The sequence below is a fragment of the Pteropus alecto genome, unplaced genomic scaffold (genome assembly GCF_000325575.1).
Source record: "Pteropus alecto unplaced genomic scaffold, ASM32557v1 scaffold146, whole genome shotgun sequence".
In the NCBI taxonomy this organism is placed as follows: Eukaryota; Metazoa; Chordata; class Mammalia; order Chiroptera; family Pteropodidae; genus Pteropus; species Pteropus alecto.
The window spans coordinates 3,132,180-3,146,150 of NW_006442107.1; the positions used below are offsets into that span (position 1 = coordinate 3,132,180).

A 13,971-nucleotide genomic window follows, 5' to 3' on the forward strand; every position below is an offset into this window, starting at 1 on the left:
CATGCAGGAAGTATGGCCTGGACCACCTTTCTAACAGTCACGGACTGCCAGTCATTACACAGGGAGAATTTGTTTCTCATATACCTTATTCTAATTAACGCCCTGGTATAGGTTTCAAGGATACCGGGAAGGCCGAGCGACTATCTCTGGAATGTTGATTCCTGATTAGGCTATACGAATGCTAAGCACTTGCCCTAGGCTGTGGATCAGACCTAAGTTGTGTCCACACTCCTGGTGTAACTTTGATATGGAAATCTTTTAAAGTAAGGTATCACACAGGCACTCCTGTGTGCTAGGCTCAGGTGCACATCTGGCCATTCTGATACAAAGGCAGAGAGTAAAGTTCCAGGTGAGGAACCCCCCATAGTGGAGGCTTAGAAGGAGTGAAGCTCAAACACGGATTCAGGGAATTTTAAGTTCGACTCGGTGGGTTCCACAGGCTATTGAATAGACATTGCTGGGGGGCGGGGGCAGGAAGTGGACAGCAGAGGTGTGAGGAGTCATAATCACATAAGTTAAGCAGTTGTCTTTTGTCTTTACATAGAGTTATTGGGACACAGAATGTGCTAATATGAATAGTGATTCTCTGCAGCATTTCTCAAATTACTCAGTCTAGGGAATCACTTTTCTAAAGAGCACCTCTATTCTGAGAAAGCTAATTTAAGAAACACAGTATTTAAAAATATAGGGGATAAAGTTGGATCATACCAGCTAGGAAACATTGGGCTGTCGGCTGGAGAGAAAATAATATTTTCATACTAGGCTGAGGTTCAAGATACCAAATTAATGGGTCTTTTCCTTAGGATGGAGGGAAAACCAACTGAGGTGTCCCTGGAGATGGGGAGAACATTCCTTGTAAACCCCTCACAACGAGTTACTGGAGGGCAGCAGGGAGGTGAGTAGAGTGTAGAATGTGCCCACTGATCAAGCAAATGATGGAAAGAAAAAGGTAAGAAACAGTATTCCTGGGCTTGAATGTCTGTAGATGTCAGCATGCAAAGTCTTGATCAATAAAATCGTCATATGTTGATATCTTAAAGCAGCAGATAGAATCTTCGAGAAGCAGTCGGGGTAGCTCAAGGAAGGACTCCAGCAGTGAAGGGGTTCGTCCTGTTCTGAAGACCCAGGCAGGCTGGGAGGAGGCTAACCCTGCATCTGGGAAGACGGCTTGGTGGACACCTACCCGCATGAGGACACCCAAAAGAACGGAGAAGAGGGGCACAGCAGTGGAAGGGTGGAAGGGATCGAGACAAAACTTTTGGAGGAGTTGCATGTGTTTACAAGGCTACAATCTAGACTGTTTCATGACCCCAGAACCCATGCTATTGCCACACTAGAGCAATCTACTATGCCCCAACTTTTTAATTTTATACCCACGAACCATGAACAGTACTAAAGTTTAAAATAACACTGAACGGATATGTTTATGAAAAATGAATAGATAGGAATAAAAACTACATAGTCTTTAAAACTTTTTAACTGGTATGTGTGGGCTCCAGGCCCGGCTGGTCCCAGGTCTGGCTGTGATCCAGGCTCCCAGCTAGGAATAGGACCCAGATTTAGAATGTTATATTAGTGTAGGAGTACGCCTGCACCTAACATATGTAAGCATGATTCAGCTTATTGTATCACGCATGTGTGGCTGAATGCCACTATTGTTCTCTGACATATTAAAAAAGCCCATGTGGTCCCCTAGAGAGCACAAGAAGAGCAGCAGAAGCGTGCTCCCTGCAGTAAAGTCGGTGCCTGCCGTTTCAGTGACATGTCGGCTCCTTGTGCATTCTTTCAACTGGGCGTCTCACCACCGAAACCTCCCCTTCTCGATCAGCTTGGTGCTGACAGTATGAAATTACTTTCTGAATCAAAGTGAGGTAGTGCTTTCAACTAAATTTTAATGTCTTCTTCCAAAGAGGTCCCTTGGCACTAAAATCAATCAAGTAAAAATATTCATTGACAATTCTGTATCATTCAGGATGCCTTTGGCTGCAAGTAACAAGACACTTATCTCAAACTGGCTTAAACAGTGGGTACATTTACTGTTCCTCAAAACTGGAAGGCATAGCCATTTCCCTGAGAGTCTCTTGGCTTCATGCTCCAACTGGAGGTGGAGAGCTCCTGAAGCTCTGATCTTCACAGCTACACACGACAATGTCCATAGGCAGAAGGACCACCTCACTTCTCCCTGTACCTTCTCCTGAAGATGAAGGAATTTTTTCTTCAGCCCCTCTCAGGTGGACTACTTGGGGTCCTGTGCACATTCTTAGCTGATCATGAGCAAGGAGGACGAGTGCCCTGAAACCAATCAGATCCACTCCTGCAGCTAAGGGCGAGTCAGTTTCTCCAGAGATACCTGGTTGTGGAGGGGAAAAATGTGCCTGAATAAATTGGGATTCTGTTGAATAGAAGGAAAGATGCAAACGGATGTGGGATAGGCAACCAACACCTATTAAAAACACCACAAACTTCTCACTACAAGAGATAAAACTATAAGTCACAGACTATTCTCTCAAAACATTTAGAGTATGGTTGGGAAAAAGCATAGATGTATATAAATAAAAAATAATTATAATACACAAGGCAATGTATGTTAAGTAACAAATACAAGACATTCCACTGGACAGAAGACAAGACAGATTCTTCTTAAACCAAACTCTGTTCTCTTGGAAACAAAGTCATAAAGACACTGGAATTTTTTTTGAGAATGCAGATATTACTTAATTATATATTGTAATTATATATATTGTAATTATATATATATTGTAATCGGCTTTGCACTCCTTAGAGAAATGTGTTCCAGTTAGAGGTTGTAATATAATAAATAGATTAAAATCCAAGGCTATTTTTACCAAATATACTCTTTTAAATGACTGAGGATAATGCTCCCCAGGAAAGCAGAAAATACAAGTAAAATATCTGTGGAAAGTTATTCATGCTGAGGCTCTGTAGATTAGCTCTTTAGAAACACATTCATAGATAATAGACTTCGCTGATATCTCCACTTTTAGCTATATAAATCTCAGCTTAGAAGTGAAGTGAAGACTGATGGGTTTCTACAAAAACTGTTCTATTTACAGATCAGTGAAGTGAGGATTAGTAAGATTCTGCTATAATGTCTAATTGGGATTAATTAGCTAATGTTCTCAAAGCACAGACTGAGGAAGAAATGCAGTGCAGGGTTGAACTATATTGTAATAGAGAGTCTGAATATTAATGCTGTTAAAAAAAATCTTTCATCCAAATAAGATATGTAGATACTCTCTTCTCTGGGAGGTGAAGCTTAGGGTATGCAAGACTTAGTGGCCCACGTCCAAAGAAGAGAGTATGGGAAAGGAAAATAGAAAGTGTACAATGGAAAAGTTGGGAAACACCTCCTTAACCAAGTGATGAAGGTTAACTCTCAGTGATGTCTGTGGATGTCACGTACCCCCTGGGAGGATGTGATGAGAAGGGCACTTCACCTGTGTGGTGTTCTTTCCAAAACCCATAACCTCAGTCTGATCATGAGAAAAACATCAGATAAACCCAGTTGGGGGGCCATGCTACAGGACACTCTAGAGTGTCAAGGTCATGATAAAACAAGGAAAGACCAAGAAGCCATCACAGACAAGAAGAGACTGGGGAGATATGACAACTAAGTATGATGCCATACGCTGGACTGGACCCTGGAACAGAAAAAGGACATTAAGTAAAATCCAAATAAAGTATGGCATTTAGTAAAAAAAAAAAAAAAAAATTCTGCCACAGATCTGAATTATGAAGATAAAAGTATGTGGAAATTTTTTAAACAAAAGCTGTCCATAGATTGAGAATACAATATCAAGTTTACTTATGACTCTCTAAAAAAATACAGTAATTAATTAATTTTTAAATCTTATCTTAGGAGTTCATGAAAGAATTCTTTCTTGGCTAGGCCATTCCTCACCGTAGAGAGGAAACTCAGAAATGAATTACCTAATGTGTGAAAAAGCAAAGACTGGACGAATCAAGATAAACGAGCAGGAAGACCAGTACTGTTGGTTAGTGAATGAAACAGGAGGGCACAATTTGTTTGGGATTCTTTTCCTGATGTAAGTGATGTGACCAATTTGTAAATTCCTGGATGGCAGAGGCTATTTCTTACTCGTTTTTATAACCTTCACAGTGCTTGGCACACAGTAGATGTTTAATATTAAACTCACTGACTCGATTTAGATCAAGCTTCAAGGTCTAACATTTCTCAGGAGGTTTTAACGAGGAGGGGAGGGGGCTTTGAAAGATAAATGACAAAAAGGTAAATTTTCAAACATAGAAGGACTGAAAATGTGTTTTATGGTCCCAAATCCCACTGTGGTTTTTTTTTTTCCCCACCAGCCCAGCTTCTTCAAAGAGCCGTAGTGATGGCTTTAAATAGCAATGTTCTCTAATGTCACACCACTTTTATACATTTTCAGAGATCTGACTATTTAATATCTCATTTAACCTTATCAATAATCTTGAGATAGAGAAATAGCATTAATCTAAATTTCCAGAAGAGGGCTTTGCAGCCCAAAGAAGTTAAATGTCTATATAGAGCTGAACTATGATGGAGTCCCAGGAAAACCTAGGTATGCCTTCTCAAACAAGCATATGTATTAGGGTTCATCCCTCATATCTCATACTCCTCTTTGTCTTGTGGGTGCCTCCTGGTCCAACATGTTCTCCTGTCTTCTTTCTGTCTGACTTTAAGGTCAATTTGGCATTGACTCTTAAGAAAATAGGTCACTAAAAGGTCTAAATAATACAGCACACCACCTCAAACTTTCTAGTTAATTAAATGCTTTGGGACGTAAAACCAGAAACCTATAGATTGATCTAGAAAGACTCCGTGGGGCCACTGGTCTAGGAAGAAAATGAGTGGGATAAGTCTTGATTTTAGCAGCTGGTGAGCATTGTCCAGGACTAGCTGTTAGGTGTCAACATTGGCTTTCAGTATTTCCACTTGGTAAGATCTCCAGATATGCCTCTACAACAAGCTGTCTCCAGCCAGCACCACCCACTTCCAAGGGACTCTTCCTCTGGGATTGCGACGTACACAAAGTGGTAAAGATTAGTAAAGAATAATCTCAATCTGGTCCAGAAGGCCTCTTCTCTCTGGATCAAAATACGCCTTTGTTGGGAGTGGTGGGGACTGACTGGAAGGGATAATGAGGAAACTTTCTGGGGTAAGAGAAACATTCTTGATTGAGGTGATGGTTGTGTGGGTAGACATAGTCATCAATGCTCATTAATTTAAATACTTAAGAGCTGTATAAGTTCTACTTAGTTGTTAAAAATAATAATGAGGACGTCTGAACTTGTCATTTATTTTAAACTGTAACAAGCTGTTCTTCCTGTGACCTGAACATTCTACTTCCACTAGTGTGGCCTGAGATTGAGTCGAGTATTTTTTTGTTTATTTGTCTGTCTGTCTGTTTGTTTCACACTCTTGCCATTTACTGAATCCGTGGCTAATGATAACTGCCAAGTCTCTCTTCCTTTTAGGCATGAATTGCTTACCAAGCAGTGCTTCCCCTACCTGACTTTATACCACCGATGTCTATTTTGGTGGCTACATAGAACAGTACCATGCACCTCATGGATAAATGATGCTATTTAAGAAATTCTTTGAACTTTTGTGTACAGAGAGAGATCAAGAAGGCTGGACTTAGAATGAGGTCTGGAGATCATAAGAACCATTCTTATATCTCCAGATCATAAGTTGCTCCTTTATAAACAGGTTCTCCCACAAGAGTTCCCAAAAGGAATTTACAAAGTGCTTCAGGTATGATGTTCTTTAGAGGAGTGAGCTAGGCTTGAGCTATTGTAAGTGGATTAAAGAGAGACAGATCAAGTCAATTAGAGTCAAAGCATCAAGCAGAAGAAGGAAACAGGGATCAGGCATAGTGTAGCACGGGTGCGTTAAGAGCACAGATTTTGGCATCAGGCTTACCAGGATTTGAATTCTGGCTCCACCCCTTACTGACCATACAAGTCATTTAACCTCATTGTGCCTCAAATTGTCCCATTTATAAATGAATAGAGTACTAGTACCTATACCATGAAGTTGTTCTGAGAATTGGTGAGTACGTATAAAGCCCCAGAAGAGTGCCTGGAACTATTTAATTGTAAGCTATCATTATTCACAGCATTATTCTCATCTGAAAAAAAAAAGAAAAGAAGAGAAGTTTATCTTAGTTCTATTCATTCCTTCAAGGGCTGCATATAGACCCACTTGGAGAAACAAGGATTTTATGAATTTGACCTCAAAGGCAAGGGAAGCAAAAACTAAAATAAATGAATGGGACTATATCAAACTAAAAAGCTTCTGCTCAGCAAAAGAAACCATCGACAAGGTAAAGAGACAACCATTGATATGGGAAAATACATTTGCAAGCAATGCCTCCGGTAAGAGCCTAATATCCAAAATATACAAAGAACTCATACAACTCAATAACAATTAAAAAAACAAACAAACAAATGATCCAATCAAAAAATGGGCAGAGGATCTGAACAGACACTCCTAGAGGACAGACAAATGGCCAACAAATATATGAAAAGATGCTCAACATCGCTAGCTATTAGGGAAATGCAAATCAAAACCAAAATGAGATACCATCTCACCCTGTTAGAATAGCTATAATCAACAGGACAAGTAATAACAAATGTTGGAGAGGATGCGGAGAAAAAGGAACCCTCATACACTGCTGGTGGGACTGCAAATTGGTACAGCCACTATGGAAAACAGTATGGAGGTTTGTCAAAAATCAAAGAATTGATCTACTATATAATCCAGCAATCCCTCTCCTGGATATTTACCCCAAAGACTATATTTGCACACTGATGTTCACAGCAGCATTATTCATAGTGGCCAGGATATGGAAGCAACCGAAGTGTCCTATGGAAGTGGCTAAACAAGCTGTGGTACATATATACAATGGAATATTATTCAGCCATAAGCAGAGATGAAATACTGCCATTTGTGACAACATGGAAAGACCTTGAGATAATCATGCCAAGCGAAATAAGCCAGACAGAAAAAGTTGAAAATCACATGATATCACTTATATGTGGGATATAAACCTAAAAGCAACAAATGAACAGGACATGAACTATAGACTAGTGGTTACCAGAGGAATATAGAGTAGTGGTTACTAGTGGGGTGGGGGTCAAATATAGGGGGACAGGGAGAGGGTGAAGCAGGTAAAGGGGATCAAATATATGGTAGCTGAAGGAAACTGGACTTTGGGGGGTAAACACACAGTAGAAATATATAGATGTCAAATAATAATGTACATCTGAAAATTATATAATTATATTAACCAATGTTACCCCAATAAACTTAAAAAAAGTAAAATAAAATAAAATACATTTTAAAAAAAACTGCCAGTCTTTCTGATTTTAGCCATTCTAGCAGTTGTGAAGAATATCTCCTTGTGGCTTTAATTTGCATTTCCTTTATGACAAAAGATGTAAATCCCTTACTAGCCATTTATATATTTTCTTTTGTCAAATATCTATTCAAGTCTTTTGCCCATGTTTTTCATTGGGTTGTCTTTCTATTATTGATATGTAGGAGTTCTTTAACTATTATATTTTAAGTCTTACTTATGTTACAAATATTTTCTCCCAGTTTGTGATTGCCTATTCATTTTCTTCATGAACAGCATCTCTTCATAAATAGAAAGACCTAATTTTAATAAAGCACGTCCTTTTTTTCTTTTTTGTTAGTGTTTTTGTGTCCTAATCTCTGACTAATCCCAAATCTCTTGTTTTCTTTTTGAAGTTTTATGTTTAGCTTTCACATTGAGTCTATGATCTAACTCAAATTAGTTTTGATATGTACAGTGGAGTTGAGGTTGAGGTTTAGCTTATTTGCAGACTGATATCCATTTTTTTCAGCACCATCTGTTAAAAAGCCTTTTTGTAGAATTGACTTTGCATCTTTGCCAAAATCAATGAGCTGTACACATGTGGGTCTACTTCTAGATCCTATTCTGTTTCATTGATCGATTTGTCTATCTTTATGTCAAGTTCATACTATCTTTGTTCCTGTAGCTTTCCAGTAAATCTTGAAATCAGCTAATGTGAATCCTCCAACTTGGTTTTTCATTTTCAATATTGCTTTGCTATTTTACATCCTTTGCATTTTCATTTAAATTTTAGATCACCTTGCCAATTTCTTCAAATTAACCTGCTAAGGTTTTGATTGGGATTTATGAATCTACAGATCAATTTGGGGGTTGTGAATATAGTTGTCACTGTGGCTAGTTACATAGTTACAACAAGAATAATAGTTAACCTTTATAAAGCTCACACTATGAATTCTGTCCTTTGCTCATCTTTACAATGACCCAGGGACCTTAGAAATAGTCCCATTTAACAACTATAGGACCCATGCTAAAGACAGAGTATCTGCTCAAGTACATACAGCTAGTTAGTAGGGAGGCTGAGATTCCAGCCCAGGTAGGTCTGACCTTAAATCTCAGGTACTTTTCTCCAGGTTAGGCAACTAGAGGAAGCACCAGGAGCACAGAAATCATGTTAGAAATTTAGGAGAAAACTAAAGATTGCCATCTTAGAGAAGAAAAAATGATAGGACAAACTGATGGTTTACCTGACAATACTGATGAATCATCACATGAAAGACCCCAGGGTAGAAATTGTAAGGGGCCAATTTCAATGCAAAATAAGAAAAAAACACAATAATTACTAGGGATGTCTTATCAGAGAGGCAGCAAAGCCAGTGGTTAAGTACATAGACTATAAAGTCAGGCTGCCTGGGTTCCAAGCCCATATCTGTCACTTACTAGCTCTGTGGCCTTGGCAAGTCACTTAACATTTCTGTGTCTCAATTTCTTCATCTGTGAAATAGTGATAAAAGTCACGTGAATCAATGATTTAGTAATTGTAAAGGATTCACACAATGTATGTCTGGTAAATAGCAGGTGCTCTGAAAGGGTTAACAGGTAAAAATTTTAGAAATGGAATGAGCAATCTCGTGAGACAGTAAGTTCTAACTCTCTGAAAGTGGTCCAAAAATGTCTGAATTGCCATCTATTCATGTAGCTACAGAAAAGACTCCTGCATCAGAGGAAAAGTTAGACTGTGTAGTCTCTAAAGTTCCTTTTTTCGGTTCCAAGATCCAATAATTCTAAGTCAAATCCTTCAGAAATTATAAAGAAAACAACAAGCATGATGGCCTTCTCGCTTCCATCGACCGATATACACTCTCGTTTCATTCAACCCATAAATTCCAACTTGCTTGGAAACAAAAGCTTCGGACTGGTGTAAGGAAATCTAAGTCAGACTGTGCCTTCAGTCTCGCAAGGGTGATGGAAAATAAAACAGAAAGACAGGACAGACACCGAGAGGAGGAGTTACAATTAATTTGTTCACATGAGTTGGTTGCTTCCCCCTCTATGTGAGCCAGTGTCTGATTCCCTTGAGATCTACCAAGGTCCATGGCGAGGGGGAATGGGATTATTCTAAGTCAGAGGAAATGGGTATTTGTGTCCTTAGTCTCCCAATGGGGACTGTTTCTTCTCCAGCTCTGGACTTTATAGGTTTGTACTTATCTAAAACTTCTCGCCCTTCGAATACTTCCTGCTCCAAATAAAGAACCAAGCAAAGTTTCCCTATAGAAGGAGCCATTTGGCATGTCTGTTTGAAGGCTTTTCTGGGCTTTTATCTTTTCTAACCCTGATGGGCCTCTAGAGTTTTCCCAGCAGCATTTCTTATTCATGACAGGCAGGGTCTGCAAGTTCGTCACTTTCATTCCCAAGTCCTTTGTCCTTCTCTGATTGCCTTCGGTCTACTTGACTCCATTTGAAAACGAGCTGCTTAATTAACTCCCCAGGTTTTTTTGGGTCGATTAAAATCATCCATACCCTATAAGAGGCAGCTGCCATTTCTCACCACTGTGGCAGAGGTTATACTTGTTCCTCTTCACAGAGAAGAATCAATCTCAGCATTTCATGAGGTGCTCATTATCAACCTCATGCCCTAAAATCAAACTATCTCTCCCCGGTTTGGTAACATGCTGGAGAAGATCTTTGAAGTCAGGAATGAGGAGCCAATGGAGGGCCAAATATCAAAAATGCTTGAGCCCTGAGTCACTGTGCTGCCATTTACTAGATGTGTCACCTTGAGCAATCCACTGAATCTTTCTGAGCCTCTTTCTTCCTCTATTAGGGAAAAAATGGTAATAGCAAGACCTCTAACAGCTACCTGTGCCTTATACTTAGGATGCATCAAACAGATGCTGCAAATAGTGCAGATAAAATGCTTTGTAAACCATAAAAGTACTAAACAAATATAAGGCTTATTTAATGAGGGTGTCCTTTGGCCACACTACATGAATAAACTAGCAACAGTGCATGTTCTAGAATAACCAAATTTTACATTGTCACCTAGGTCAGCATGCTACATCTTCATCAATTTCACTGGGTCCTAAATGTTACTGGGTTTTAAAAGGAACTTCTTAAATCAACATGGCTATGGCCAGATACAGCTGTTGGGAATATCTACAAGAGGCAGGATTAAGGGTAGGATGTAGAATGAACAGGTGGGAAGCCTAGGTTTCAGTTTTTGTGGTATTATTAATTGTGAGAAAGTCTTTGTATCTCTAGTTCCCCAGACTCTCCCAGTTAACAGGGTTGCTGTGAGATAAGGTCATATATGAGAAATGATTTACTAAGTTATAAATACAGTGGACAATATTATTGTGATGATTTTCCCAATTCATCCATGAAGAACCAAAGACTCCGTTCCCTATGTGCTCAACCAAATCCAAAGCCGGCAAAAGTCAGGCCACTTTTTGTGCCAATATGAATTTGAATAAGCATGATCACTTTTTAAAAGAAAAGCTTAATCAAAGAAAAGGCCCTGATTTTGACCTCTAGTGTCAAAAAAAATAGGTTCACTAAATGCACCATAAAAAAAGTTTGTGTGGTAACTTCACTGCAGATGTTACTGGCTTGTACGGGAAGGGAACTAACCCTTCCTGAGTGTGTCTGCTCAGTGCCGAGCTCCATGCTTTGGGGGACCAAACTCACACCCAAACCTGATCACTCATCAGAGTAAAAGGAGACATGTTAATAACTATGCAAGGGCATTATGCAATGAGACTGTCTCAGGCAAATGCATCATCCCCCTCCCTCTGCACAGCGCACAGCAAAGCTTTGCAGAACTCCAAGGACAACAGAATCGCTAATCCGCACTAGAAATTTCCCAAACGGCATAGCATTATTCCACTCCTATGACATGTCTGTGTTTACCTTTCAGCTCTAATTTTAGTGCAGCAAGAAAGCCCATTAGTTGTCATTGAGAAAGTTTCCTTATTAACTTGCCTGAAGTGCCCTGAGCTGGATTGATGGGTCCACAGAATTGCTAAAAGGCCCTTAGCTGTGCCCTTCCTGATCAGCTCTGATCCACGTGGGCATCAAGGAAGTGCTTCAGCAGCTGACGCGAGGGCTGCCCTTAACCTTCTCCTACGCGATGCTCAGGGCCGTGAGTGAATGAGCTCAAATCCCCTCCTGAAAGAATGCCACTATTAAGGCTGGGCAAAAACGAGTTTCCTGGTGGTCCCTCCACTGGCTGCTAAGATCAAGTTTTTACACCACTAATTGAAATTCAAGTTAAAAATGCCTATCTTTGTATATTAACTTTATGACCATAGCCATTATTACGCTACTAACAGGAGCTTTAGTCCCAAGAATTACTCCTTCCTCATCTGAGTGGGCCGCCATTCCCTGGGCATTAGGATAGGCATATTACAAGCTGGAAGTGTAAAATGTAGGAGAAAACATGGAAATAGAGGGTGTCGGTTTGGTTTGCCACTCTTTGACCAAATTCATAACATTTCTAGATTTCTTTTTCCTTCTCTCTGCAAGGAAAGAAGAGCATTCTTACTCAGTGTTATCTCATGGAGTTGCCATGAAATGAAATGTAATAATGAATCTGAAAGCTCTTGGCAAAAACAATGAGCTCTACAAATATGTTGGCAATGCAAATATGCAGGTGAGAGGACAACCACACAGAATAGAAACTCCAGCTGTGAGTTCTCTGTTAATTGCAATTTGAATTCCTGTACTCAGTTCTCTCAATGCAATTAGGAGCTAACAAAAGCTTGCTCTGGGAGTAAGAATGTGATTGGATGGATGGACTGAAGCTAAAAGAGAGGACCATTTTCTAGCCACAAGAAATTGAAGAAGTGCATATTTGACCATATTATTTGGATTTGAATCATAATTTAGCTCCAGAAGGCTCTGGACACACCATTATCATGACATTTAGGGTTCATTTTTTTTTTCTACCATCTAATGAGCTAACTTTTTGGCCATTTCTCCATATTTTTTCTCTATCCATAAATGTCTGTCTGAATTGAGTTTGGATTAGATGCATAAAGTAATCTTTAGGACCAAGGACATGATTCCTGGAGCTACAGGCAAGTCCCAGAGAGGAGCCCAGATAGAGGCCTGGATGTCAACAGGTAGAGAACTCATGCTCCAGGGCTGTTCCTCCACCTTATTTTCACACTGGGCTGAACCTGCTGTTCTTGAATTTTCAAAAACGTCTCATGCACACTTGGTGGATTTAACAGACAGTCTTCTTTGTATCTGTGGAGATACAGAGTAGTAAAAATGTCTGAGTTTCTCTTAGCAAGCAGACAGATGAACATTCTTGTGGTAGACAAGCTCCCAATTTGGCCACCAACATCTCCCGTCATTGTATGTGCATGCCGCCCAGCACGTCAAGATGTGGGATCCATTTCTCCTATCTGTAAACCTGGACTGGCTTTATAACTTGCTTGATCAACAGAAGGTGGTAGAAATGATGCTCATTCTGAGACTTTTGAGCCTGAGTTTTAAAAGAACTGGCAACTCTGTTTACTTCTGCAGAAGCCAGTCTCTACGTAAGTCCAACTACTCTGAGACCACAATGCTGTGAGGAAGCCCAAGCAAGACATACAGAGAGACCACACAGAGGAATATGGAGGCGTGAGACAGGTGAGCAAAGCTTTCTTGGTCCTTCTGGCACAGCTCAACTCAGTCAGCTGTTGAGAGCAGGCAAATGAGTAATCACATTTGATGCCACGAGCAACAGAAGAATCGCCCAGCCAAGCACTGCCCAAAGTACACAATTATGAGAAATAATAAGTCATTGTGGTGTTAAGACACCAAGTTTTATGGTGGTTTCTTATGCAGCAGTAAGTAACTGAAACAGCAATGTCTCTTCATTCCACCACAAAAAGAGCACTTGGAAATACTGACATAAATGACATCATTGGCCACCTAGACAAAGAATTCCAAACACTTCTGTACAGTACATAGCTGAAATTTTGCACTCAACAGCAGTTTTGGGAAGTTCAGTAGTCTGTAGTGTGATCCTACTCCTACTTCACTTGATAAACACTCTGGAAGCATGTCCCATACCTTCACATAGGGGCTATACTTAATGGGACTCCGGGAAAGCTCTGGTGGTGCAGACTTAGAGGCCTAAGCTCCGGCTCTCACTCGTGCCCTTTGACTTACTCTAAACTTTGGGCAAGGCATTCAATCTCTTCTGCCTGTTTTTTATTGATAAGATAGAGATAGTAACACCTGCCTTATTTACCCGACAGACTTCTTGTAGTAACCAAATGAGGTAGAGAATGTTAATAAGCTTTGAAAGGTATGATGCATTGTTTTCTACCAGCTGTCATTTCATAACTGTTTTCAGATTGAAAATTTCTAAAAGACGTATACATCTCTCTCAAAAAATAAAAACCTGCAATTTGAGGATGCCACCACCATATGGCAATGGTATATAGACAGAGCCCAATAAAAAACCCAACAGTAAACATTAAATAAAAAAATAACAAGTTTCATAATCCCAAGATTATGTAGAAATAACTTGCCAGGAGTAACTGTACTGAAGCCTTTATAATACCCTAGTCAATAACAGTTGTCAGACTATATATTCTGTAACTGAGGA

At 39.8% G+C, this 13,971-nt stretch overlaps 1 protein-coding gene across 1 annotated transcript in view; it reads right to left on the reverse strand.

Annotated features, from left to right (window-relative positions):
- MAPK4 (mitogen-activated protein kinase 4) overlaps window positions 1-13,971 on the reverse strand; it is a 124,080-nt gene that overhangs the window by 98,049 nt on the left and 12,060 nt on the right.